This window comes from Opisthorchis viverrini (assembly GCF_000715545.1).
Source record: "Opisthorchis viverrini unplaced genomic scaffold opera_v5_26, whole genome shotgun sequence".
Lineage (NCBI taxonomy): Eukaryota > Metazoa > Platyhelminthes > Trematoda > Opisthorchiida > Opisthorchiidae > Opisthorchis > Opisthorchis viverrini.
This window is the reverse complement of record NW_008751683.1, coordinates 2673827-2701020: the sequence shown is the minus strand read 5'-3', so window position 1 is coordinate 2701020 and position 27194 is coordinate 2673827. Positions and strand designations below refer to the sequence as shown.

At 42.2% G+C, this 27194-nt stretch overlaps 2 protein-coding genes across 2 annotated transcripts in view; one reads left to right on the top strand and one right to left on the bottom strand.

The window, feature by feature from the left end:
• T265_02303 (hypothetical protein) overlaps positions 1-27194 on the top strand; it is a gene marked incomplete at both ends in the record, with an annotated part of 62124 nt that overhangs the window by 32171 nt on the left and 2759 nt on the right. The gene's annotated exons all lie outside the window — the stretch shown is intronic.
• Positions 8832-27194, bottom strand: part of T265_02302 (hypothetical protein) — a gene marked incomplete at both ends in the record, with an annotated part of 31621 nt that continues 13258 nt past the window's right edge. The window contains 2 exons of the mRNA XM_009166506.1: positions 8832-9296; positions 11210-11285. The remainder of the gene's footprint in view (positions 9297-11209; positions 11286-27194) is intronic.

The window sequence follows — 27194 nt, the reverse complement described above, 5'->3', positions numbered from 1 at the left end:
TAGCTTGGAGTGGTTTTTGTTGTCCTAAATTTGACGACAACTTAGGTAGGATCATTATTTCTTACCCCGTTTTTCCCCATTTTTGCTCCACAGCAGCAGCTTGCCGATAATTACCACAAACCTGGAGTTCAATAATACAAAAGAAGGCAACAAAAAAATGCCGATTTCGTCCTTCTTGGGAGTCCCTTGTGTATGAGTAGTCCCTAGAACTTTGTGCATTCGAAAATATATTCTAGACGGATTACAATTCCTTTTGGATGGTGGGCAAAATTGACCTCAAGATGTACCATCCGAGGGGCCGATATCCGGGATGTACATGAACCCGTTTCATTTGCAGACCGCCGAACTTCCTGGTAAGTAGGGATTGCTTCAAAAAAGGTAACCTATTTCAGATAACACTTACACGTAAGCATCTCAGAATACTTAAGCTTATCTAATACTTTTATCGTCAGGAACAAGCTTATGCTTCAACTTAGCTCAACTACGCTCACGTTTCCGATTAACTGCTACTCTGACAGACTTTGCTATTGCGTTCAATTACTCATTTGTCTTGGGTTCTAAAAAGTTAAAAGCAGCTGACCTGATAAACACTTAGTTCGAATAATGTGAATGACGATGTTTGGCTATTTTGTTTTTGTTATTCCAAAACAACTCCCATCAACCCGACGGGATAAACAGGGTCATATTAAGGATTTCCAGATTCTACTGGGTAATTCTTGAAACTCGTTGCTTGTTGATTTCCAAACGCAGTTGGTTCTTTAATAACGTATTAAGGATTGTTTGAGCATGAAGAATACTCCTTTTATACACAGTGATGCTTGAGTGAACTGTTTCGGACATACGTCCTTTTGAAATTTTGTAGAATTCGCGTTCACACTACTCTCATTGGAATTCAACAAATTTTCCAAACATCTACAACCAATCAAAAAATCGTCCAATAGCTTTCAAGCGTCCGTGGCACTAGCTGGCATGTTGGTCAGTTGATCAACAAAACCAGGAGCATAACAATCTTTGGATGGGCTCTCATCTGAAACAATGTGTAATTGACTGATTCAGTTACTATGCAGTAACCGCAACTGGAAGCATCAACCACATCAGTTCGGTCACGAGATCAGATCGCCCATCCCAAGCTATGAGATATTATCATCCTGCAAAATCTTCTACCGAACTGTGTCAGGCATATACACAATCATTTCTTGTCGACTATGTTTTCCAACTACCAGTGCAATGGTGCATACTACTGATGAAAATTGCGCCTAGTTATTCTCTTCAACTCAAAAGTACAGTTAGCCGATATTTGTGTCGGAAATTACTGGTCAATTCTAACGTGCTGTTTCATTTCTCATGGTGTGAAACTGGAACTGAATGGATTTTCTTGTTGTTATCCCTGTTGTAAACATGCTGTCAGACGGATGAACAGTGGTTTGCTAGTATTGTGCTAGCAATATTCTTGCATAGCCCTGGTGAAAAGCGCCCCTTTGGAGTGTCACTGACAGCAACGCTACCTGTTCCCAAAATGTCAGTCTAGACGGGGTGGTCAGATGTCGTTGGTGCGACCAAACATCAAAAACCAATACAACAACTCATTGTTAGGCGTAATACACTACTCATAAGGATGGTGATATCGTCCCACGACCGATTTAGCCCTTTTTGGGGCTCATCAGGTAGGCGAAGTACCTGAGCTTCCGTCAACTTTACGTTCTACTTGGAACCTAATTGCATGAAATTAGCAAACAACTTTGGTTTTGAAAGCATTCCAAGCGAATCTCCTGCGAAAACAAATTTGTTTGCAAATGAGTGTACTTCGCTAACAACCAATTTTCCCTGGTCTCAGCAAAAAGAGTGGTTCAATCCATCAGCAATTGAACGTAAATCAAATGCATCAACTTCAGTTTAGTTTGCTTCTCACTTTTGTGTTCACAGATTTGTATGCTACCCAGAGGAATGGATTATGCCACACAATAAAGAAGTGTCTAATGGGAGCTCCGAGTGCGGGTATTCTGGAGGACCTGTCGCAGCTGCCATCACAGCTAGTAAGAAACAGATTTAGTAGTGGCGCGTTAACAGGTTACTCCCATATTAAAGTCGATTGACAGGCCCACGGCATCAAACGTACAAGGTATTTAGTACCGCAGGCCATTGTTTGAAAGGCTATATGAAAGAAAAACTTAGTGTTTGAAAGCTCAATGTATAAGGTTGGAGGCTAGAAAGGGGGGCGGCAAAGTTCTGAAGGCAGTTGCATTCAGCTGACTAACTGAGATTGTCAAATAACGTGGAAAAATCAAACTCCTAGAGCACGTAGTATGTGGTTGACTATAGTCTCGCTCTACTCGCTAGTCACAGCAGGGGTAAAACAATGGGGCTGATTATGGTAAAATGTGATGCATTAGTCGTAGAATATCGTTTCTGACACCACCAAAAGGATTACGTACCAAAACGTTTAGTGTTAGGCACGTGCGAAACAGTACGCCCTACATACCGGATTGGCCACCCTCGTTGTTTGGCATGTCAAAAACAAGTTTTGCCTCTTTGGATCGTAGTGAAGATATTGCTGACACCACAGCAGACATGGTGGTCGTCGGCTTGTTCGCCGAGCTGGGCAATTTGATTGTGCCAACTACCAACCCATCGCTACGCACCACTACGCTCCCCAATAACGCACTGATGATATCACCTCGATTGGTGATGAACCGTTTGCAATCAAACTGCTCAGCTCGGCGAACAAGCCAAAGACCACCATCTACGCTACCTGAGCTACCGACATTTTCCTCTATAGAAAATATCAGGTATACCTGATCAGGTTATATAACTTTTTTGGCCACCGAGGATGGATTTTATCGGGGAACAAGTTACTGACATTAGAGAATTACCGATGTGATTTGCTAAAAACTGGTCAACGTACTGAAGCATGGGCTTTGAAATTCATGTATGTCCTGTCTATTGTGAGCACAAAAGAGTTTGCTACAGCATGTGTATGTTTCACGCCTGAACTTGGGACTGAGATCAGTCTTGTAGACACATTATATATGGTCATTGAGCTGAAGTGCGTCCATAGTGCGAACAGTGTGCTGTCCGTTTGAAAAGTGGTGTGGATGTTGAAGCTGGAGAGTAAATGATGCCTGCTCAGATGTGTGCAGCCGGTGTGGCTTCAGCATCTGGGTTGGGTGGTGGTGGGTCCGATGAGACCAGCTAGATTCACTATTCCCCAACGTTTGATTAAAATGGAGCATCTTCAGCTCGGTTAATCTTCCGAGAAACGCAGTGTTACCCCGGGTCTAATTCACTCGATGAGCTAGTGTACTGATTATCATTCTTCCCATACTCAGAGGGGGAGCAGAGTTGAATATCAAGTAGCAATCTGTTTGTGTTGGTTTGTGATGAACTGTGGTTTCACGGTTTCGAAGAGACTTTACAGTCAGGAAAAGTAACTGTCCTGTTGAGTGGCTAATGCTCTACAGCGAAGCAAATGGTGTTATAAAAGAAGTTGAGATATGATAAGAAGTGATTACCACAATGTGTATTTATTGGAAGTGATGTACTACACCCAAATCCTCGAAGGAATGTCGAAATCGCCCAACGCTTACGGTTCAAGGTGTGCTTAGAATTGGTTAGATTCAACAGATTTGAGATGCTAACTTATGGTAACTGCTTCGGTCACTAAATCTAGCATTGGACAATGAACGCAGTAAACCATTCGCTTATCAAACGACATCTGCTGTTGACCGAAATTCTGTACGCTTGAAAATCTTCAAATGAACATCTATAACCAACTGCATCCTCACGACCGCTAATTGAGAATATTTACTTGGGTTGATGCATTCTAGAAAACCATACGGCACGTAATCCAGTGTGAGATTTAGTAGCAACCAACAATCATTTATGCGTTCCGCAGGAGTAATCATTGAAGCCGGTCTGAAAAGAACGTCAAATGGGAAAATGTGACATTTGATTACCGTGACATTCTAATTTAGATTCTCCACGGGTGAAATGAACCGAATTTCGACTACATATAAGCAGCCACCACTTATAGAAGGCGAAAAATAACTACCTGGTGTACGTCAGCTTGAGAACATGATAAACAGGAGATTCAGCTAGGTTTCAGGTGATTCTCCTGCCAAAAACCAAATTGATATGCAAATGAGTACATTTATCGATACTTCTCTTTTGTTTTGTATTTTCAGATTTAGTGGGCAGACTGTTCCTGAGGTTATATCCATCTATACAGGACCCGAACAGAAGCCGAACATGACTGATTGATTGACCGGTAAATTGTTATTAGTGGTGTTCTTTCGCAGCTTCATTTGTGATTGCTAGTAGCGCATTAAAAGGACATAGACGACAGGTAGTCAAATTTCTTGTCATCACCTCTTCAACTGCAACATTCAAAACAAGCTACTTTATATCGTAAACAGGAATAACGTGGGACGAATGCAGTACTGTGGACCAATCAGGTGTAGACATTAACTTCAAGACTTGTGTCGGATTCCGTTGTGCAAATAAGGTGGGTCGCCACTCACAATCAACACAATCAACACTGATAACAAAACCAGACAGAACACTGGTGCTTCACTGCCGCACAAACACTTCGATCTGTTCAAACGAAGCCTGCACCTCTAGCACTAGGCCAGATAATCTAGCTAGTATGCCAGTGACATCCGTTAGCTGCCACGTGTATGAAAGTTTCAGGAATTTCCTTACGGGATGATGGGATACTCGCTGATAACGATTCCCGCGAAAGGTGAAACTGTTGTACAGTGCTTTTCTGTTTTTCAACACAGACTAATTAAACTCCCAGGATGAAGTTTCACTTGAACCTGGGACTAAATGTGCTACAAAAAGGCTGTTTCACGTTTCAGTTGGCACGATATTCATGAAGTAAAGTACTCACATTCAACATTTCCCACGAAGAAGAATCGTCAATGTATAGTCTTTCATCAATTAGGACAGATCTAATCGTCTTGACGTAGATATTCCTCCCTTTTTCTAATGACTTTCCTCGATTGTCTAAGCATTCGTCAGTCACTTTACTATGAAGGCTTATCGCATTCACGTAAAACCGTATGTTACGTGTGGATATAAAACCAGTGTAACACTATCGAGAGATTCAGTTGAGTCTCTCGTGAAAAAAAATTAATTTGCAAATGAGTGTGTTTGTCGAACTCAGTCCAAGTTGAATTCAAATAGAGCATAAGATTGACGGGAACTCAGGGACTGCGCCTACCTGATGAATCCCAACAGGGGCAAAACCGGTCGTGGGCTGTCGAAGAGTTTTCAGCAACCTTGTAAGTAGTTCGTTTTATGAGAATATACTGCGATATCTTGAATATCTTACCAGCTGAAATACGAGGCAGCGTTTGTGCGGGGCATTCAGCTGAAGAATATCACAAACGAGAGACTCAGTTGAGTCACCGGTGAAAACTGGATTGATATGCAAATAAAGGTATTTGTGATGTCTGCTCATTGTGATATCCTAAGTTCAGTTGTTTACGGTTTGGCTCGACCGAATTCGGGCTACATATAAGCAGCTGCGACATACTAAATGCGACAAATAACAGACTGGAGCATACTTGACACCCGATCAATAACAGATTGAACTTCGAATTTCGGGAAATGTTTTGCGGTAGAAATTACTTGTTTGTAAAACTTACTCAGTGACGGGTACTAATACATTGCGCCTTTTAAGTTCCGATTAACCCAAATTGGGCGCAGTGAATCCGATATTTATTCCGGAATCCTTACGAACACGAGTGACTCATCTGCCTGGTAGAAATAACGGAGATCCGAGTACTCTCCTTCATTGTGCTTGAATCGAGGACCGTTTTACCTCATTGTTGGGTGCTAATTATGGTAGTCTGAAACACGGAACATCACTCTATGAATTCAGGAACAGCACAGTCTTTTGGAAGGTATCACGGGCGGCTGGTCCTCATCATGACTGTGCAAATAGATCAACTGTTTTAAATAGAAATCGCTTACTGACCGGAAATCACTGCAACCGAAGGCTTCTTCCGTCCGGTATTTCTAAGTTTAAAAGTCCAACTGAAAATAAAAAACAAAACCAGGCTGTTGAGCCCGAAACTGGGCGGAACCAGCACAAGGCCTCTCGACAAGCTTCTGTCAGTCTTTTCGGACTACCTACGATGGAAACACTTTGTTAGTGTTTTCAACTGTTTTGCGATGGCATCGATGTTTCACATCACATAAGATTTCTCTGTATATGTAGGCTATAGTGACTTTGTTTTTGAGTAAGCGCGTGAATAAAAGCAACATGAGTAATAGGGATTTCCGGTATCTCAGCATAGGTTGAGTTTACCTTTAATAATGAAAAAGGGCTACATGAGGCTCCCGTCTATGAGATAGAACCTTCTTCAAAATGAAAACAGGTTAATTTGGGATGTTTTATGACGCATCACCGCAATTCGCTCTGAGGAATCACCAAGGTGCGCGCAGCTTTTATAAGAGTGAAAAGTAAAATTTGAGAGTATTTACTCTGATAGCACCGTCACTAAAAATGTGCAGTTACTATTTCTGGGCAAGGCAATTCGCCACTCAAAATGTAGAATCACTTTCTTGTCAGCCTTCCGCAGTCACAGGATGGCATTTGGGCGTTCCCCTTCTATTGTGCCATGACGTTCTTCCGTAAACTGAGTATTTTCTCTCGTTGGTGAGAGTGAAAAATGACAAAGGCTAATCAGTCAAATGTGAATTCATTTGCGTCAGTGAGCACGGAATCGTGTTGCTCTCCATGTGAAGCGATATTCTAAATCAGCTGGCTTCACAGCGCTCAGAGTATTCTATGTGGCTCTAGCCCATACTCTCGTTTGGTGTGCGAAAGTGAGTGATCAAGCACATCTTCAGGAATTCGGTAAAATGGTTGTGAAAGCAGCCGACAGCAAACAGTGGCAGCTGATAATATTCCGACAGGTGGATTGCACCTCTTCCTCAATACGTTAGTTCTATGGCCAATTTCAGGTAGCGTTAAGCTCCAATCTCCCGTGCGCGAAGTTGAAACTCAGTAAGACACCTGACTGTTTCAGCTAACGGGGGTTTTTCGTTCATAGATTGTCCTTTCAACCTAGAGTAGGTTGCTGGAGGTACCATCAGAAGGAAATCTGACAAGGAATCTCTTACAATTCCCTGAGAGCTGTGATCATGTAATGGTAATTCAACCTATGAACGATGTACCCTCTGATAGTCTGCAACACTATGAACTCTGCATCAGGATGTTGCTAATACTGTCGAAAATGATCTACTGACAGAACATGTTACTCATACGGTTACTGAAAACCCTACGGGTAGTGTCCTTTGTCGGTAAAATATGTTTTAATATCTCGAAACATGATACTACCTTTACAACATACCCCACTGATGAATATCGCAAACTGAGGATCCAGCTCGCATGGGCTTCACTCCCCATCCCTTTAACCTAAATTAGTTTGCGGATGAGAATAGTCGGCCATAACGAACTGTTTTCTCTCCCAAGTTGAACCGTGAGAGCATGCGGTCATTCAGCGACTTACTCATGTGGTTAATTTAAGATTCTAAGTCAAGAAAAACACGGATCACTAGAGAGTACTCCACTGTTTCGTGTCTAAAAGATAGGACATGCAGTTCTACAGCGTATCCGCTGCCTTGATTCAGCCTTGTGGGCTCCAGCCATTGAGCGTAGACGATAAAGTAGGATTGTTCGCTTTCGACGAAGGATGAGGATGTATATTACGTAGCTAGTCGATGAACGTGCTAGTAAAACCTAGCTCAAATGAATAAAGTGGGCGAAATAGCACTAGAGCATTTCGACTTTTCTTGACAGTATATCCTAATAAAAACTTGGAGAGAACAACAATGTTGCGGGATGAATTCATCTCATATAACCGCTTTTGACACTGCGTGTAAAACGTAATAGAACGGGGCTAGTCACATCGTTTATATAGTACTAGAAGGTAACAATCAATAAAACCAAAGTAGTCTCTGGTCTTTCTGAGCACACGGCCTAATTCGATTCATCAATACTGTCTGGAGGACCGTCCGGCTTTGTGGAGGGCCCGAGGCCTGTTAATCGTTAACCTGGTTTTCAATTTCTTCCAAGCCACGAGCTTTGAATCCTTTTAAGTCAGGATGGGAAAAATACTTAAAGTTGTTTCTGCTTCAAAATACTTGATTGTTTTATTTTTTGATGAGAACTAAACATAAAATCATTGGCTTAGTGTCTAATCATACAAGTCTAAATTTGTAGGGTGGGATGGCTGATGTCTCACTTCGTCCGTAGATTCCTAAAAATTACTGCCTCTGTTTCTTCTTTGCCTTTCCGTTTTTCAGAGCTTAAACTGTTATCATGGAGGCAGTGAAAGATTTCACCGTCGAATTTGAGATTTTTTTCCGAAAATGGTGATAGCGAGCCGGAAGCAAGAGTTGCTTCGTATCTACTGAAGAAAACAATGTTCCCAGTTGATGTTAAGCGCACACCTAAACGATAAAATAGGCTCTTTTCAGTCGTACACTGGAGAAGACGGGGAAAACTCCTTGCAAGAAAGAAGCAATTGCCTGTCGCGGACGGTATACCCACGATCAGATGAGATAGCAGCTTCTTAAGGCCAAAGAGCAGCTCACTTCCTAGTGGGATAAGCTACGCTTGATTCTACAATATAGATATGCCAGATGGGAACTTACGCACTTTAGTGGGCTAACCAATGCTCCCTTCTCCGGAAATAAGTTGCAGAGGAAGTCAACCCGGGACGAAAAAATAGCAAACAAGCCTCAAACAGAGGAAAGAATGCAAACGAGGAGGAGTCTTTGTGCAGGGTCCAAGCAAACAATTCCGTAGGAGCACGGGTAACAAGCCGCACACAGGAATGTAGCAAGGCAGCTGATTCATCATACTTTAATTCTATCTTACAAAATACAAATACCTGGGGCCATGTAAGTCGATATGGTTGTACACGACTCGTTTCGTCTAGTGAACTGTGTTCTCTTATGGTTCATGTTAGAACAACCTGCCGGTTGTTTGACTACTCACTATCTAAAATAAGAAGAGAAGAAACAGACTAAACGGGGTAGGTATTTCTTGTTTGTTCTCCGTTCTTGTTGCATAACACTACTTGATCACAGGCAATGTTGAATTCATTTTCGTGTAGTCCGGCGGAAGCCCCAGAGCAGTGTAACCAAGGGTGTCCAGCAGGGTGCAGTCTGCTGTGATATTCTTGAGAACCGTTTTGCTCAGTACCGCTTTTGGACCAGCCCAACTGTCGACCGATTTGGTGTGAATCTTTTGCATAAACTGTTTGGTACTTGGTTCGTACCTGGATTGAAGTGAAACAAAAGAAACGCATACACATTAGGAATCACCTGTCAGTTGAGGATGGTCAGTGTTTCCCACTACCAAAAGTGGCTTCACCGAGGGTGAAGAGGTGACAACCGAACCAATTTATTGATGTCATGTTTTCCTGTTTGCGCGGTAAAGTGCTCAGTGAGAGATCCGTGAAGGCATTAGCTTAGATGCAAGACCGTTATTGCCGGTTTGACGTCTCTCGACGTCACTAACCACTGGTGCCTCATCCTGAGATCCCTATTTGGGGACGTCGCGTACCAGGAAGACCACTCTTGACTGGACAGATTCTACAAACTTTATCTCCAAGTCATTAAACAGGAGGTCGGTCCAACCAAATACATGGCTGGGTGAAAAATAGCTTTTGCTTTGAACCCGGCTCCGCTGTACGAATTAAATTACCTAACCAGTTCAACGTTTAGAATGTAACTATCTGATTCACAGACAGCTAATTACACTGTAAGCTCCCTAATCTACACAAGCAGGTTGAATACGGACTTTTTGGGAGGATAAATTTGCTATTGTTATTTCCACTCAGATGCTCACCATCAACAGTTATTGCTCCACTCTTTCAGTGGACTTCTTAATGTTTCCACCTCCATTAAGAGAAGCGTAATTCGAGCTTCGACTGTTACGGTGGATATTGGTCGAATAATCGACTTCAATGATGAAGATGGTCATGTTTAACTCTTTTAAAAAGCCATTTAGGAAGTGCGATTTAGTTGACAGACTCGTGATTATCTTGCTCAAGTGTCATAGACGTGGATGCTGCTTCGACTACTTAAGTTGAATTCAGATCTTCTCAGAGCTCAGCTCACGAACTGCAGCGGGAAAAGCAAATCTCAGTGACGAAGAGATTATTCGGACCACACTATTTCGGATTCCGATATAGTGTTTCTCAGCGCATTGGTGATGGTAGTAATCCTCAGTCGTTCGTGCATCAATGTGATGAAATGCTGGTTTGTTCAGCCGGTCCTTGAGGATTCGCCGTCGAATCGCATAGCGAGGAAGAAAAATTGATCTTAAAACCAGGAAGCCAGCAGGATAAACAAACCCGTACATTGTGGGTCTTCAGGTGCCTCAAAAGATTGGAGTGGGGGCTGCTTCCCTTCGCTCTTATCAATTCAACTGAACGTATTCGCATTTCTGAGTGATGTACGGAGCCCAGAAAACAAGCTCGATAGCCCTGATATGATGTAATGGCCACTCAACCATCTTCAATTCCACCCCAACTGTACTCAACACAGGACTAGGAATGGGGTAATATTTTATGGCCAACTGACTCTAGTTCCAAAAGTCTTTGATAAGTGGCGGTCGAGCGATGGCACGGTGTTGTCACCTAATGGCGATAACTAATACCGTTGGTATTGTGATGTGCATTCTGTCAGACCTTTGAGATACAACGAATATTCAACCATCCATTTTCCGTCAATTCAGAGTTCCACCGCCTTTTGTCAAACGTGTATCGTGCTGATACTCGTGGTACACTAACCCAGGCGATCTCCGTTTCCTGTGAGTTACTGTACAAGTCAAACACTGAGGTAATAAGGCTTCCAGTCGAAACTCAACCAAAAATCAGAAAATGACAACCCCTACTCACACATCCCCAAAAAATTTAGTAAGGTTTTCTAAATGGTGAGGGAAGTTGTCGATAAAAACTCCTTTCCTTGGATGAGAGAACAACTTCGGGCATTTCCTAGAAAGCTGTACACTTGCGGAAGCATAGTACCTAGTGAGACGCATTTTCCATTTTAGCTGAACTCAGCACAACACCTTGTGAAACTTTCCACCATATGAACCTTGACAAAGCACCCAATTATGGAACATCACCACACCACTGAACAGATTAACCAATCGGTGAGACGTGACAGTGTGCGAAAAACTTACGGGTTCGGATTCGTTATTGTCGCCAGCATGGTCTCGTGCCTCGTTACTATTGGATCCCATGGGATGCCCAAAAACTCTGCATGGATATAACCGGTGAGATGTGCAATTGTTAACTGAGGTCGAAGATGAGACATGGCCTGGCAGAAATGCCTAGGACCATCAACATCATGTTTAGAAACACCGTGATTTTCGTTCGCTAGCAATTGATTCAGCTTTGGTGTGGCGGTCAAACACTTCTCACCCAAAATCGCATTACGAGGGCTGTTACGAGGGGGATAGTTCATCTCTGATTCACAACAAGTACTGTTACTCTCAAGCGTAAATAATATAAACAAAGTAATAAACAATTGATCGGTTTTGACGATGCGGTTGATCATGTGATAGTGTGCCAAATTCAACCGATTTCGTCAACAGAGCACATAGTCTTAGAAATGCTTTGTTATATGCAACAAAATAGGTTCACACACTCCGCGGTAGCACCACAAGAATCTACTGTCAAACACGTAAACCTGCCATAGTAAACTGATTACGTAAACCACATGAACACAGTGCTGCGTCGATCAGTTGGAAAAGTTTGGTGCAGACTGAGAATTCACTATTTCAGAAGGGCTTGGTAAATAATCGGTAGATTGTTATTTGGGTAACGTTTCACTTGTGACACAAAAGTTTCATTAGGTCATTTTAGCAGGTTGTAAAGCGGACGCAGAATTAATCAGTAATACGTCCTCATATTAGTACTGAGTGTCGATTAACTGCTCTTGTCGTTGATGGGTTGGGAGAGTGTCAAGTTAGTTCTGGTCGAGTTAGGTTCCTTAGTCTTCCACTTCATGGTGCTTCAACTGATCATTCACAGGGGGTGCCACTGGTAGCTTCGTTGGTTTTTATGAGCTTGTGAATGTTACGACAATTTACTTGGGGGAAGGTTAATCGGAATTCAGATGACCGCACACCAACACTTGTCCGCTCGACTGAATTAAAACCACTCTCCACACGCCGTTTTTATGATGAATGTTACGACAATTTACTTGGGGGAAGGTTAATCGGAATTCAGATGACCGCACACCACCACTTGTCCGCTCGACTGAATTAAAACCACTCTCCACACGCCTGCCAGTTTCACACCTTCTGTTCTGTTAATACTGTGATGCATGGCGATTTCCACCTCCTCGGCCATTAGCCTCTGTGATGTGGACCGTAGTCCTCGCCCTAGAACCTCAACATTTTTCTAAATCTACTTGGCGTCTCGTGTCCAGCGCGTGTTCCGTAAATGCCGAGTCTTTCAATAACGCTTGGCATTCATCTGCGTTTCTCGATGGCCTGTTTGTTTTTCTCCTATACTGTCCGATTCTGCACCAATTTCGGAACAGTGGCGTAACGACCTAACGGAAGCACCGCTCATATGCACTTGCAACCAGCGTTCCCCTTCGGTGTCACCTACCATACTGATATCAATCAAGCATAGCACGACGTCCATCGAAGACTTTGCTGAAAGTGCCAGGCTATGTTAAACTGCGAGGTATACCATCCAGCGGCCCACCAGGAAAGTCTCCATTCGGACGTAACTCTTTGCGCTTTATGTTAGAGGTCTTCATAAAAGAATACAAGGATATTATTCTGAGCTCGTTATAAGGCAAAGTGTGGTAAGCCATTAGGTCAGCGCAGTCTTCCGGAGCATCCAACCGGTAATCAACGTCCTTGGCTACTAGTAGACCGTCACTGGCAAATCTTATACTCAAAAGAGAAGGCTCAGAAATCACCTTGAAGATTCATATGTAAACTACAAAAGATGGATTGCTGATGAGCATTGAAATATCTGTAGTAAAGCTGCGCATTTGAAACCTTACTAGCGCAAACATGACAGTGAGGATAGAACATAGATAGTGCTTTTCGGCCCGTTATAGATATTCCGGGAACAATTTGAGGTTCCAGTTCGAAGTAAGGTTGATTGAATAACTTTGAAATGCATAATGTTGGACAGACTATCCTACTTTCATGTGCTACCAAATTTACATGATACCAAGCAAGTATAATTCATTCTATACTGATTAAACAAGGTTTTCGATTCAGATGAATCGCATTGTTCATACTGGGGTGTAGGCTGGCTCTCGAAAAGACGCTCCTTTTTCGATGAAAACGTAGGTAAGGCACAAGCTTCAGGCTAGTCATAACGCAGTAATCTTTATAAAAATATGGAAATGAGCGATTCCGGCTTTATATCAGTGTGAAGGTAGATACGTTTGAAGCACCCTACTCACTGCGAGTTAGAGAAATCATTTGAGTGCACAAACAATGTATAGTCTTTGAAGAGCATATGCATAAACTATAAATGAGGTAGATGGGTCTCTGTTTTTGCTGACATTTCTGTCAAATAGCCAAAATAGAGTGTAATGTCACACAGGAGTGAGATTGTGATGGACACAATGTGGATGACACGTTTGTCATCTGCAAAGCCTTCGAACCTGCAAGAAAGGTGTCCCAGATTGACGACTGATATGCTACTTTGTCAGGAAATATATGCACAAACTATAAGGAACATTCATCATAAACTCAGCGCCGCTGAATACTACTTACATTTCAATCTAAGCGTGCTTCTCGAACCCGTCCACTCCCCAGCGCATCTGAAACCTTCGAAATCAGACGGTCACACACACTCACACACTGAATATTGTGGCTTCATTTGTTCATGCGCATGAATTTTCTGTTCTCTACTCGGGCCCAGTGTTGTGATTGGTTCATGTACATAGTCCAGTTTATTGACAGCGTAACTGCATCGCTGCAATCGGCGCCTTCTCGGATGTGTTTACTGTACGCCATTTCGCTCGGTGGTCTGCATGTGCTAAGCCTCTCACTGCCCATTCTTCCATCAGGTTCAACCCTTGGAGTTCCGAAATTTTCATAAAGCATAAACACCCTGATGCCCTCACGAAGAAGTATTCCTTCATTTCCACTTTGGGCATTCACATAGCCAAAGCAAATAGAAAAGTGTCTTAAGGCGAGAACTTTTCAACCTGCATCCACCATCATCTTAAGAATGCTGTGAAAGGTCCTTCTATGCAACTGAGCCTAAGTGTACATCTAAAACAAGAACAGCGTTTTCAATACTGAGGAATAGTATGTCTATTCTGACCAGCACAATTCGTGTCCTCAGATGTGACTGTATGAGCACGTAACTAAGTAGAACAGAAGAGTGGCTCTGAGTGTTTGCATCACAGAGTTTACCCAACTGGCGTCTTAGGTACACCCAGGGACTCAACAACAAAACAGATCCTCGAATCCAGCTGTGCCAACAGAAGCCATAAGACGGCTAAAACCAGAAAACTCTTTCAAAATTGATCCTAGCATAGGAGACCCAGTAAAGTGAATTGAAATGTTTCCCTGATGCCCGTGTGTCACTTCAACGGTGTTTTCATGTTCCCTTCATGTGGTTTGATCCGCAAGTCTCGTTCCGTTCGGTTTTTGTTCACAACAGTACCTTCGTTGACCCTACTCTTACGATTGTTGAAAAGTTTTTGACGGTCTAACTTTTGGAAAACGTATATTGCGATGTCCATATTATCCTGCCAACTGAAACCTAAGCCGACTATATGCGGTACATTCAGTTGAAAACCATCAAAGTCGGGCGATTCGGTTGAGTAGCCCGTTACTGCCAACGTCATCTACATAGGAGTTTAGTTCGTCACCATCCACCCCTCTTCATGTCTCAGTGTGAGACCCACTTTTTTACAGTAGCTGCCACGTATTAACAAAATCTGGTGGTTCACATTACAGTTGGAACAATAAATTACGCTCCGATGAGTTGTGACAAACTGAGCAACCTACATATGACACAGTCCCAAAGCGCACACCCTTAAGCACCGAAGATCGCATTGTAAAGATGGCTACATGAAAGCGCATGATGAAATCTGACAGACGTGAAAAAATTGGATCTCCCGTCTCGAATTTGAATGGCGCACAATATGAATGGTAGTGATAGCTTCTTATCTACCTTAGGTCGACTGAGCGGTTCGTGGAAACCGAAGACACCGAACTATGAACTAGACGTAAAGAGTTCCAGGTGAGCCTCTCGAAAAACCGAATTAGTTTGCAAGTGAGTTTATTTCGCTAATTTCGTGCAATTCGGTTGCAAGTAGAACATAAAGTTTGGCGGATACTCGGGAACCGCGCCCACCTGATGAGCCCCAAGAAGGGCGAAACGGCTGTCGGCAAGTTTTCAGCAACCTTATGAGTACTGCATGGGAAGAGTCAAAGAAACTTTGAATCGGATTATTACCGTAAAATGACGCCGCTCCAGATTAAAGGTCAAACTTGCTACGTGGTATTCCAGCAAGCCACAGGGACAACTCTGGCAAAAAATCAGAGCTCAAAAGTGTGCAACACGCATATTACAATAGCGATTGCTACGTGGGTGGGAATTCTTCGCAAATGCGGACCAGTTCTGTCGGCTAACTAGTTTATTTGTCGCAATAAGAAGCCGATTATTTCGGAACTTTCCTGGCCCCATTAGCATCATCTAACCCCCAAAAACTGAAGAGCTTTTCGGTGTCGTAATGAATACTGCACAAACGATAGTCAACACATCGAAATATGGTATTCAAAGTGTAACCGCAAAACAACTTTCATAGCATACAGCTGACCTTTTACTCGTCCAAAAACTTTTCGATCATGGGCGAGAACAGTGGTCATTTTATAGCATGTCCTTGAGGGCCTATGTAACTCAAAATAAAACATCCTACATTGATATGTTCTGTTAAATGTCTCTTGTAAAATCTAAAACGTTGGTATACTAGCCAAGAAATGGTACAACGCATTGATTCATAAGCAACGCTCACCAAATAATCGTCGCGTCTCAATTTCTGGCTGTATGACCAATTTCTCATAGATTACGGTGTAGCATCGATTCACACCGAGTTCCTGACACTGACGAAGCATTTTTGTGACGGTTAGGTTCCAATGCCTCAGTCCATTGAGGGCATTTTCCTTTTTGAAAAGCGGATTGAACTTACGTCTAGGAAATGTAGGATACAGACAAGTTCGTGATAACAAAAGATGGAGCCACGAAATCTTACGTGAAGTTAACTGACATGGTGAAACGTTACTCAAAGAACAATGAAATAATCACAAGGTCGAGAACGTGGATTTATATCTTGTCGTACTATAGGAGGTATAAAATAATAGGATTCGAGTCGTTATAATATCACTATCACTATATCACTATAATATCCACTTTCTGAAAGTGAAAACAACGAGCCGTGAGGACTTTCATGTCCAGGATTCGTGCTGAAGTTTTAAACAGTGGATATTCAGCCCATAAAACCTCACCTAAGGGTTATTTTGAGCGTTTCTTCAATTCCGGTAGAAAAAACGTAAGCGCATTCATTATTTCCGGTGGGTGGTCGGATTAAGATGACAAAAACACCCAAGGAAACGATGCTGAGGCCAGAAAATATGTTACGTCACTCTGACCTGGGAGTGGCATTAAGATAGAACTTAATCAGAGTACTATAGGACATAGCAAAGAGGCCTGCAAGGCATGTAAGCTATAGCTGAGGCTGTTCCGAGATGAAAAACACAGAAGGCTAGCATTCATTATTCGGCTCTGGAGATACCAGTCCAAGATCAAAATAGAGTGCTTTATTGGAAATTTTTACTGGTTTCTAAAGCTAGTAACTGCGGTAGTCCGTTTCAGTACTCTGCAATTTACTAGGTGCACAATTGCTACTAAAATAGTGTATTCTCGCCTCTTTTAATTGTTTTCATTACTCAGGCTCACGTGGAAAGTTCGACATTATTACCTAACGAGATAATTTAACACTTCCTAATAAACTTCTCATTCTATTGGTGGTTAACTGAAACTGATGAAGAACTACAGGCATGTCTACGGGTGGCAATCATTTTAGCATCCCCTTCTGAACTGCCCTTAGAGTATTGGTGCCCTTAGCAAGTATCCTACGGTAGGGCGACTAAAGATTTCGTACAGAAAATTACACTCAAGTGATGCTTTACAGATAAGTTTGTGACAGATCAACCCGAGTTTGCTTTGGTGAAGATTTCCTACTGTAAGTGAAGCCAATCTATGCAAGCAGCACTGTACGACTGTTTCAGCCTTACTGAGAATCATCAGTAGTGCGCGTATCGATGTTACGTTGACCTTAGAGGGCATTAGAGAGCGAATGGTGTCCACTAGACGATTGCAAATTGTGAGCACTGAATTTAGTTGTGGAGTTAGCCAGCTTGGTCGGAATCAGTTGAGACATGAAACATGTCAACAATAGATTTGGGAAGACTGTTAAAATTTGGTATCAAGGGAAGCGTTCCTGAAATAACTAGTGGATGGAAAATATGCATTTTTAGTTAGTCGGATAAATATGCACATGGTAGAGAAGGGCGGGCGATAAGAATACACCAATGAGTCATATGTATCTGCTAACAGGAAATATGGTGAGCTAGCGAGAGGCCAAAGTGGTAACTGTACAAATTGTGACTGAATGTTAAAGTAAGTTGCGCAAGTGAATAGCTACGTTTCTTGCTCGGATAAGAATGAATATCTGGTTCTTCCTCACCGTCGGCACATTTGCTATTCACCGCTGCCAGTTTCACACCTTCTGTTCTGTTAATACTGTGATGCATGGCGATTTCCACCTCCTCGGCCATTAGCCTCTGTGATGTGGACCGTAGTCCTCGCCCTAGAACCTCAACATTTTTCTAAATCTACTTTGCGTCTCGTGTCCAGCGCGTGTTCCGTAAATGCCGAGTCTTTCAATAACGCTTGGCATTCATCTGCGTTTCTCGATGGCCTGTTTGTTTTTCTCCTATACTGTCCGATTCTGCACCAATTTCGGAACAGTGGCGTAACGACCTAACGGAAGCACCGCTCATATGCACTTGCAACCAGCGTTCCCCTTCGGTGTCACCTACCATACTGATATCAATCAAGCATAGCACGACGTCCATCGAAGACTTTGCTGAAAGTGCCAGGCTATGTTAAACTGCGAGGTATACCATCCAGCGGCCCACCAGGAAAGTCTCCATTCGGACGTAACTCTTTGCGCTTTATGTTAGAGGTCTTCATAAAAGAATACAAGGATATTATTCTGAGCTCGTTATAAGGCAAAGTGTGGTAAGCCATTAGGTCAGCGCAGTCTTCCGGAGCATCCAACCGGTAATCAACGTCCTTGGCTACTAGTAGACCGTCACTGGCAAATCTTATACTCAAAAGAGAAGGCTCAGAAATCACCTTGAAGATTCATATGTAAACTACAAAAGATGGATTGCTGATGAGCATTGAAATATCTGTAGTAAAGCTGCGCATTTGAAACCTTACTAGCGCAAACATGACAGTGAGGATAGAACATAGATAGTGCTTTTCGGCCCGTTATAGATATTCCGGGAACAATTTGAGGTTCCAGTTCGAAGTAAGGTTGATTGAATAACTTTGAAATGCATAATGTTGGACAGACTATCCTACTTTCATGTGCTACCAAATTTACATGATACCAAGCAAGTATAATTCATTCTATACTGATTAAACAAGGTTTTCGATTCAGATGAATCGCATTGTTCATACTGGGGTGTAGGCTGGCTCTCGAAAAGACGCTCCTTTTTCGATGAAAACGTAGGTAAGGCACAAGCTTCAGGCTAGTCATAACGCAGTAATCTTTATAAAAATATGGAAATGAGCGATTCCGGCTTTATATCAGTGTGAAGGTAGATACGTTTGAAGCACCCTACTCACTGCGAGTTAGAGAAATCATTTGAGTGCACAAACAATGTATAGTCTTTGAAGAGCATATGCATAAACTATAAATGAGGTAGATGGGTCTCTGTTTTCGCTGACATTTCTGTCAAATAGCCAAAATAGAGTGTAATGTCACACAGGAGTGAGATTGTGATGGACACAATGTGGATGACACGTTTGTCATCTGCAAAGCCTTCGAACCTGCAAGAAAGGTGTCCCAGATTGACGACTGATATGCTACTTTGTCAGGAAATATATGCACAAACTATAAGGAACATTCATCATAAACTCAGCGCCGCTGAATACTACTTACATTTCAATCTAAGCGTGCTTCTCGAACCCGTCCACTCCCCAGCGCATCTGAAACCTTCGAAATCAGACGGTCACACACGCTCACACACTGAATATTGTGGCTTCATTTGTTCATGCGCATGAATTTTCTGTTCTCTACTCGGGCCCAGTGTTGTGATTGGTTCATGTACATAGTCCAGTTTATTGACAGCGTAACTGCATCGCTGCAATCGGCGCCTTCTCGGATGTGTTTACTGTACGCCATTTCGCTCGGTGGTCTGCATGTGCTAAGCCTCTCACTGCCCATTCTTCCATCAGGTTCAACCCTTGGAGTTCCGAAATTTTCATAAAGCATAAACACCCTGATGCCCTCACGAAGAAGTATTCCTTCATTTCCACTTTGGGCATTCACATAGCCAAAGCAAATAGAAAAGTGTCTTAAGGCGAGAACTTTTCAACCTGCATCCACCATCATCTTAAGAATGCTGTGAAAGGTCCTTCTATGCAACTGAGCCTAAGTGTACATCTAAAACAAGAACAGCGTTTTCAATACTGAGGAATAGTATGTCTATTCTGACCAGCACAATTCGTGTCCTCAGATGTGACTGTATGAGCACGTAACTAAGTAGAACAGAAGAGTGGCTCTGAGTGTTTGCATCACAGAGTTTACCCAACTGGCGTCTTAGGTACACCCAGGGACTCAACAACAAAACAGATCCTCGAATCCAGCTGTGCCAACAGAAGCCATAAGACGGCTAAAACCAGAAAACTCTTTCAAAATTGATCCTAGCATAGGAGACCCAGTAAAGTGAATTGAAATGTTTCCCTGATGCCCGTGTGTCACTTCAACGGTGTTTTCATGTTCCCTTCATGTGGTTTGATCCGCAAGTCTCGTTCCGTTCGGTTTTTGTTCACAACAGTACCTTCGTTGACCCTACTCTTACGATTGTTGAAAAGTTTTTGACGGTCTAACTTTTGGAAAACGTATATTGCGATGTCCATATTATCCTGCCAACTGAAACCTAAGCCGACTATATGCGGTACATTCAGTTGAAAACCATCAAAGTCGGGCGATTCGGTTGAGTAGCCCGTTACTGCCAACGTCATCTACATAGGAGTTTAGTTCGTCACCATCCACCCCTCTTCATGTCTCAGTGTGAGACCCACTTTTTTACAGTAGCTGCCACGTATTAACAAAATCTGGTGGTTCACATTACAGTTGGAACAATAAATTACGCTCCGATGAGTTGTGACAAACTGAGCAACCTACATATGACACAGTCCCAAAGCGCACACCCTTAAGCACCGAAGATCGCATTGTAAAGATGGCTACATGAAAGCGCATGATGAAATCTGACAGACGTGAAAAAATTGGATCTCCCGTCTCGAATTTGAATGGCGCACAATATGAATGGTAGTGATAGCTTCTTATCTACCTTAGGTCGACTGAGCGGTTCGTGGAAACCGAAGACACCGAACTATGAACTAGACGTAAAGAGTTCCAGGTGAGCCTCTCGAAAAACCGAATTAGTTTGCAAGTGAGTTTATTTCGCTAATTTCGTGCAATTCGGTTGCAAGTAGAACATAAAGTTTGGCGGATACTCGGGAACCGCGCCCACCTGATGAGCCCCAAGAAGGGCGAAACGGCTGTCGGCAAGTTTTCAGCAACCTTATGAGTACTGCATGGGAAGAGTCAAAGAAACTTTGAATCGGATTATTACCGTAAAATGACGCCGCTCCAGATTAAAGGTCAAACTTGCTACGTGGTATTCCAGCAAGCCACAGGGACAACTCTGGCAAAAAATCAGAGCTCAAAAGTGTGCAACACGCATATTACAATAGCGATTGCTACGTGGGTGGGAATTCTTCGCAAATGCGGACCAGTTCTGTCGGCTAACTAGTTTATTTGTCGCAATAAGAAGCCGATTATTTCGGAACTTTCCTGGCCCCATTAGCATCATCTAACCCCCAAAAACTGAAGAGCTTTTCGGTGTCGTAATGAATACTGCACAAACGATAGTCAACACATCGAAATATGGTATTCAAAGTGTAACCGCAAAACAACTTTCATAGCATACAGCTGACCTTTTACTCGTCCAAAAACTTTTCGATCATGGGCGAGAACAGTGGTCATTTTATAGCATGTCCTTGAGGGCCTATGTAACTCAAAATAAAACATCCTACATTGATATGTTCTGTTAAATGTCTCTTGTAAAATCTAAAACGTTGGTATACTAGCCAAGAAATGGTACAACGCATTGATTCATAAGCAACGCTCACCAAATAATCGTCGCGTCTCAATTTCTGGCTGTATGACCAATTTCTCATAGATTACGGTGTAGCATCGATTCACACCGAGTTCCTGACACTGACGAAGCATTTTTGTGACGGTTAGGTTCCAATGCCTCAGTCCATTGAGGGCATTTTCCTTTTTGAAAAGCGGATTGAACTTACGTCTAGGAAATGTAGGATACAGACAAGTTCGTGATAACAAAAGATGGAGCCACGAAATCTTACGTGAAGTTAACTGACATGGTGAAACGTTACTCAAAGAACAATGAAATAATCACAAGGTCGAGAACGTGGATTTATATCTTGTCGTACTATAGGAGGTATAAAATAATAGGATTCGAGTCGTTATAATATCACTATCACTATATCACTATAATATCCACTTTCTGAAAGTGAAAACAACGAGCCGTGAGGACTTTCATGTCCAGGATTCGTGCTGAAGTTTTAAACAGTGGATATTCAGCCCATAAAACCTCACCTAAGGGTTATTTTGAGCGTTTCTTCAATTCCGGTAGAAAAAACGTAAGCGCATTCATTATTTCCGGTGGGTGGTCGGATTAAGATGACAAAAACACCCAAGGAAACGATGCTGAGGCCAGAAAATATGTTACGTCACTCTGACCTGGGAGTGGCATTAAGATAGAACTTAATCAGAGTACTATAGGACATAGCAAAGAGGCCTGCAAGGCATGTAAGCTATAGCTGAGGCTGTTCCGAGATGAAAAACACAGAAGGCTAGCATTCATTATTCGGCTCTGGAGATACCAGTCCAAGATCAAAATAGAGTGCTTTATTGGAAATTTTTACTGGTTTCTAAAGCTAGTAACTGCGGTAGTCCGTTTCAGTACTCTGCAATTTACTAGGTGCACAATTGCTACTAAAATAGTGTATTCTCGCCTCTTTTAATTGTTTTCATTACTCAGGCTCACGTGGAAAGTTCGACATTATTACCTAACGAGATAATTTAACACTTCCTAATAAACTTCTCATTCTATTGGTGGTTAACTGAAACTGATGAAGAACTACAGGCATGTCTACGGGTGGCAATCATTTTAGCATCCCCTTCTGAACTGCCCTTAGAGTATTGGTGCCCTTAGCAAGTATCCTACGGTAGGGCGACTAAAGATTTCGTACAGAAAATTACACTCAAGTGATGCTTTACAGATAAGTTTGTGACAGATCAACCCGAGTTTGCTTTGGTGAAGATTTCCTACTGTAAGTGAAGCCAATCTATGCAAGCAGCACTGTACGACTGTTTCAGCCTTACTGAGAATCATCAGTAGTGCGCGTATCGATGTTACGTTGACCTTAGAGGGCATTAGAGAGCGAATGGTGTCCACTAGACGATTGCAAATTGTGAGCACTGAATTTAGTTGTGGAGTTAGCCAGCTTGGTCGGAATCAGTTGAGACATGAAACATGTCAACAATAGATTTGGGAAGACTGTTAAAATTTGGTATCAAGGGAAGCGTTCCTGAAATAACTAGTGGATGGAAAATATGCATTTTTAGTTAGTCGGATAAATATGCACATGGTAGAGAAGGGCGGGCGATAAGAATACACCAATGAGTCATATGTATCTGCTAACAGGAAATATGGTGAGCTAGCGAGAGGCCAAAGTGGTAACTGTACAAATTGTGACTGAATGTTAAAGTAAGTTGCGCAAGTGAATAGCTACGTTTCTTGCTCGGATAAGAATGAATATCTGGTTCTTCCTCACCGTCGGCACATTTGCTATTCACCGAAGTCTCCTCTGAAGCAAAGGAATCGGATATAGTGCTGGAGACTAGTTGATGCATATAGGGAAGCATAGTGTGGGATCTAAGACAGTTCGTATGGACACGTTCAAGTGCAACCTGTGCTTCAGGCTAACTGTAGTGAAAGGCTCGCCAGCCTTAACAGGAGTGGCCTTGGGATGCAAACTGCAAAGCTGGGAACTGGAGAAGAGATCACAGGGAGCTTCATTGGTGCTTCATATGAAAAGAAAGTTTTTTTGGAGCTTCGTGAAATGTCCGTGAGTGGCCAGGAATACTAAACCTGTGCCTTATCTGTAGCAGACATTTCCTTGTTCCCTCAACCAACTTCAATTAATTTGTTTAATACATCCGTATGCACTAGATCACGCGACTCGCCTGCTCCGCAAGCACACAATCACGTGACAAGCCCTGTCCCGCTTGCAACCATGACCGACAACAAGTCAGTTCCCGTCTTGTATTCATCGGACGGATTCCGTGTTTTATACACACGTCAAACCTTCCTATATATAGGAAGGCAAAACACAGTCAACACACACACACACACGCGCAGGGGGGCAGCCAAACACTTCAAGTCCACGAACAAGTATGGAACAAGTGTAGCAGCCATACTGCGGAGAAAACCCGCTTCCGCCGTCTGGACTTTCACCCAGAAAGTCTCACGAGTTATCCACAAACGATGAGTCACCTTTTGACTTACTCTACCTTTCGCGTTGCATTTATTTTATCATGGAGCAACTAGTAACTGTAAACTGCTATCTGCCATAGTAGAAACTGTCATTAGTGCACACAACTGCTGAGTTATATTATGGCTATCAACATGCATTATCGGTGCATTTTTGTATCCACAAGACGATAAATCCACTGAAGTCGTTCAGCTGTAGCACCCTTTCGGTGCCTAACTGCCATGTCACCCGAAGGTTGTACGAGGGCTTGGATACTGCCAAGTTGCCCAAGCCTAGACAGGGGAGGTCGAGAGGCAGAGGTCAGGTTCGAACCATGTATCTTCCGGTCAGTAAATTCACGCTCTAACCACTTGGGCCATCTGCCCCCCCCCCCCCCCCACTGTCAGGAAGTGAAATTAACAAATGACCGTGTTCGATCCATGGCAAGGTCAAATAAAAACCATCAGCTGTGGTTGGCTCAGCAAAGCTATGGTTAGTCCCTCGGCTCTGTCTGCACTTTTTAACGGCAATATGGTGTCCGTTTCGGGGAACCAGTCAAATGGATGTTAGCACTATTGGACCTAAACGGACAATCCGCTGAGGTTAGTTCTAATAGGTAAAGCGGTAAACTGCTAATAGCATGCAGACGAGAATCATCCCCACGGACCTCTTGGTGTGACAGATCACTGAGTCGTGTGTTGTCACCTCGTGAATTGTTCAGATCCTGGTGGTAAAATCGTCGCTGAAACTTGTGCACAGCAAGGAAGAAGCAGACCGTCGGTACTACCACGGCACAGTGTTTCAGTCCAGGTACTGAACAGTGAAGTAGTTATACCTTTGAAAGACTCTCTGAAGGCAGGAATAGTGTTCTTGAGGACAGATACTCTTAACAACCAGGATCATTGCAATGTTGAGCATCCAGAGACCATCACTCAGTTATTAAGGGCTAGTGATGAAGAGTTTGGTCATGAACTATCTCAAAAGAGTCTCGGTTGGGCTATCCAAATGTGCTCGGTACGTAAAACGACAGTGTCTCAATTCTTTCTTCCTCAGTGTATTTGCTATCTTATTACTACAATATCTGGAAAAGACAAAAGTACGCTTTGCAGCAACGCGTTTTGGGGGAACTGACGCAAGGTAGTCTTCACGGAATGAGTGTTCTCCCTTGACAGTTTCCAAAGAGATAGCATTGTCTTTAGTGCGGAGCTCAGGGATTCTATTTGGCTGTTCACTGTGTTACTAAGGTGGAGGAATTTCACTCTTAACTGCCCACAAATGGGCATTTCGGCGATGGGAAGTGCAATCAGGCGTATAAGAAAATTACGTTTCACAAAGGGAAGTCTTTATTCAGGTATATGCATGTCGTGCATGGAAAAGCCGTGTCCTTGTCAACCACCGCTAATAGTACAGCAAATGGAGGAGCCAACCTTGAAGCGTTCACACTGCATATCGCTTCACATCGAGACGGTAAGCAAAATACAGCAACTGCACAAAAAAACGAGAAACAGGGCAACAGCAAAACGAATAAACTGGAATTGGTACTTATGCTAATTCACTGGTCTCATATCCATGTAAAGCTAGGATAAGAAATGGGAATACAAAGACAAGTCAGTTAAGTAAGCAAGCAGGCGTGTAAGTAGAAGAGTGAGAAAATGAACGCCTGGGCGAATGACTGTGAGTGAATGAATGAATGAATGAATGAATGATGAATGAATGAATGAATGAATGAATGAATGAATGAATGAATGAATGAATGAATGAATGAATGAATGAATGAATGAATGAAATGATGAATGAATGAATGAATGAATGAATGAATGAATGAATGAATGAATGAATGAATGAATGAATGAATGAATGAATGAATGAATGAATGAATGAATGAATGAATGAATGAATGAATGAATGAATGAATGAATGAATGAATGAATGAATGAATGAATGAATGAATGAATGAATGAATGAATGAATGAATGAATGAATGAATGAATGAATGAATGAATGAATGAATGAATGAATGAATGAATGAATGAATGAATGAATGAATGAATGAATGAATGAATGAATGAATGAATGAATGAATGAATGAATGAATGAATGAATGAATGAATGAATGAATGAATGAATGAATGAATGAATGAATGAATGAATGAATGAATGAATGAATGAATGAATGAATGAATGAATGAATGAATGAATGAATGAATGAATGAATGAATGAATGAATGAATGAATGAATGAATGAATGAATGAATGAATGAATGAATGAATGAATGAATGAATGAATGAATGAATGAATGAATGAATGAATGAATGAATGAATGAATGAATGAATGAATGAATGAATGAATGAATGAATGAATGAATGAATGAATGAATGAATGAATGAATGAATGAATGAATGAATGAATGAATGAATGAATGAATGAATGAATGAATGAATGAATGAATGAATGAATGAATGAATGAATGAATGAATGAATGAATGAATGAATGAATGAATGAATGAATGAATGAATGAATGAATGAATGGATGAATGAATGAATGAATGAACGAGTGTGGGTAAGTGAGTAAGTAAGTAAGCAATTAAGTAGGTATATAATGAAGTCAGTTGGTGAATATTTTAATAAGCAAGCAGATGGTTAAGTGAGCGACTGGATAACCAAGTAAGTAAGTAAGCAATTTCGTTAGCTGGTAAGTACGTTCGTAACCAAGCATTCTCTGATTGACTGAGTAAGTGAATAAGTGAACCGTAAACATCATCGGAGATAGTAATATCAGTGTTCACAGTGATGCTTCACCACCATACTGCTACAATGTTCATGCAATCATTTTAATGCTTAAGAATGAAAAGAAAAGAAGAGCGGGTGCGGGAGGGACCTGGTGCTGGCCTATCAGAACCATTCCGAGGTGTCTACACATCCAAGCGCTCAATAAGGCGATCCAGAAAAAACTGACATCATAAACGCCACTGATATTGACCAGCCAAAATCGTGTCTCCAGACAAGCGTGGAAGGGACAACATTGACACAATCCTGGAAGGTGTACAACACCAACAATTTCGTAATCTCTTTCCCCCCCCCCCCCAGACTGACACGATTCGCACTAGCAACAATTTGAACACCGGCTTTTGGAGACCATCCAGCGTATGTCTCATTATTTAATCAGTGACAAAGTTGAGCAGGAATGGAAAGAGTGAACACCCTTGTCGGACACCGCTTTTTGTGGGAGAGTTAACCATGCAATAT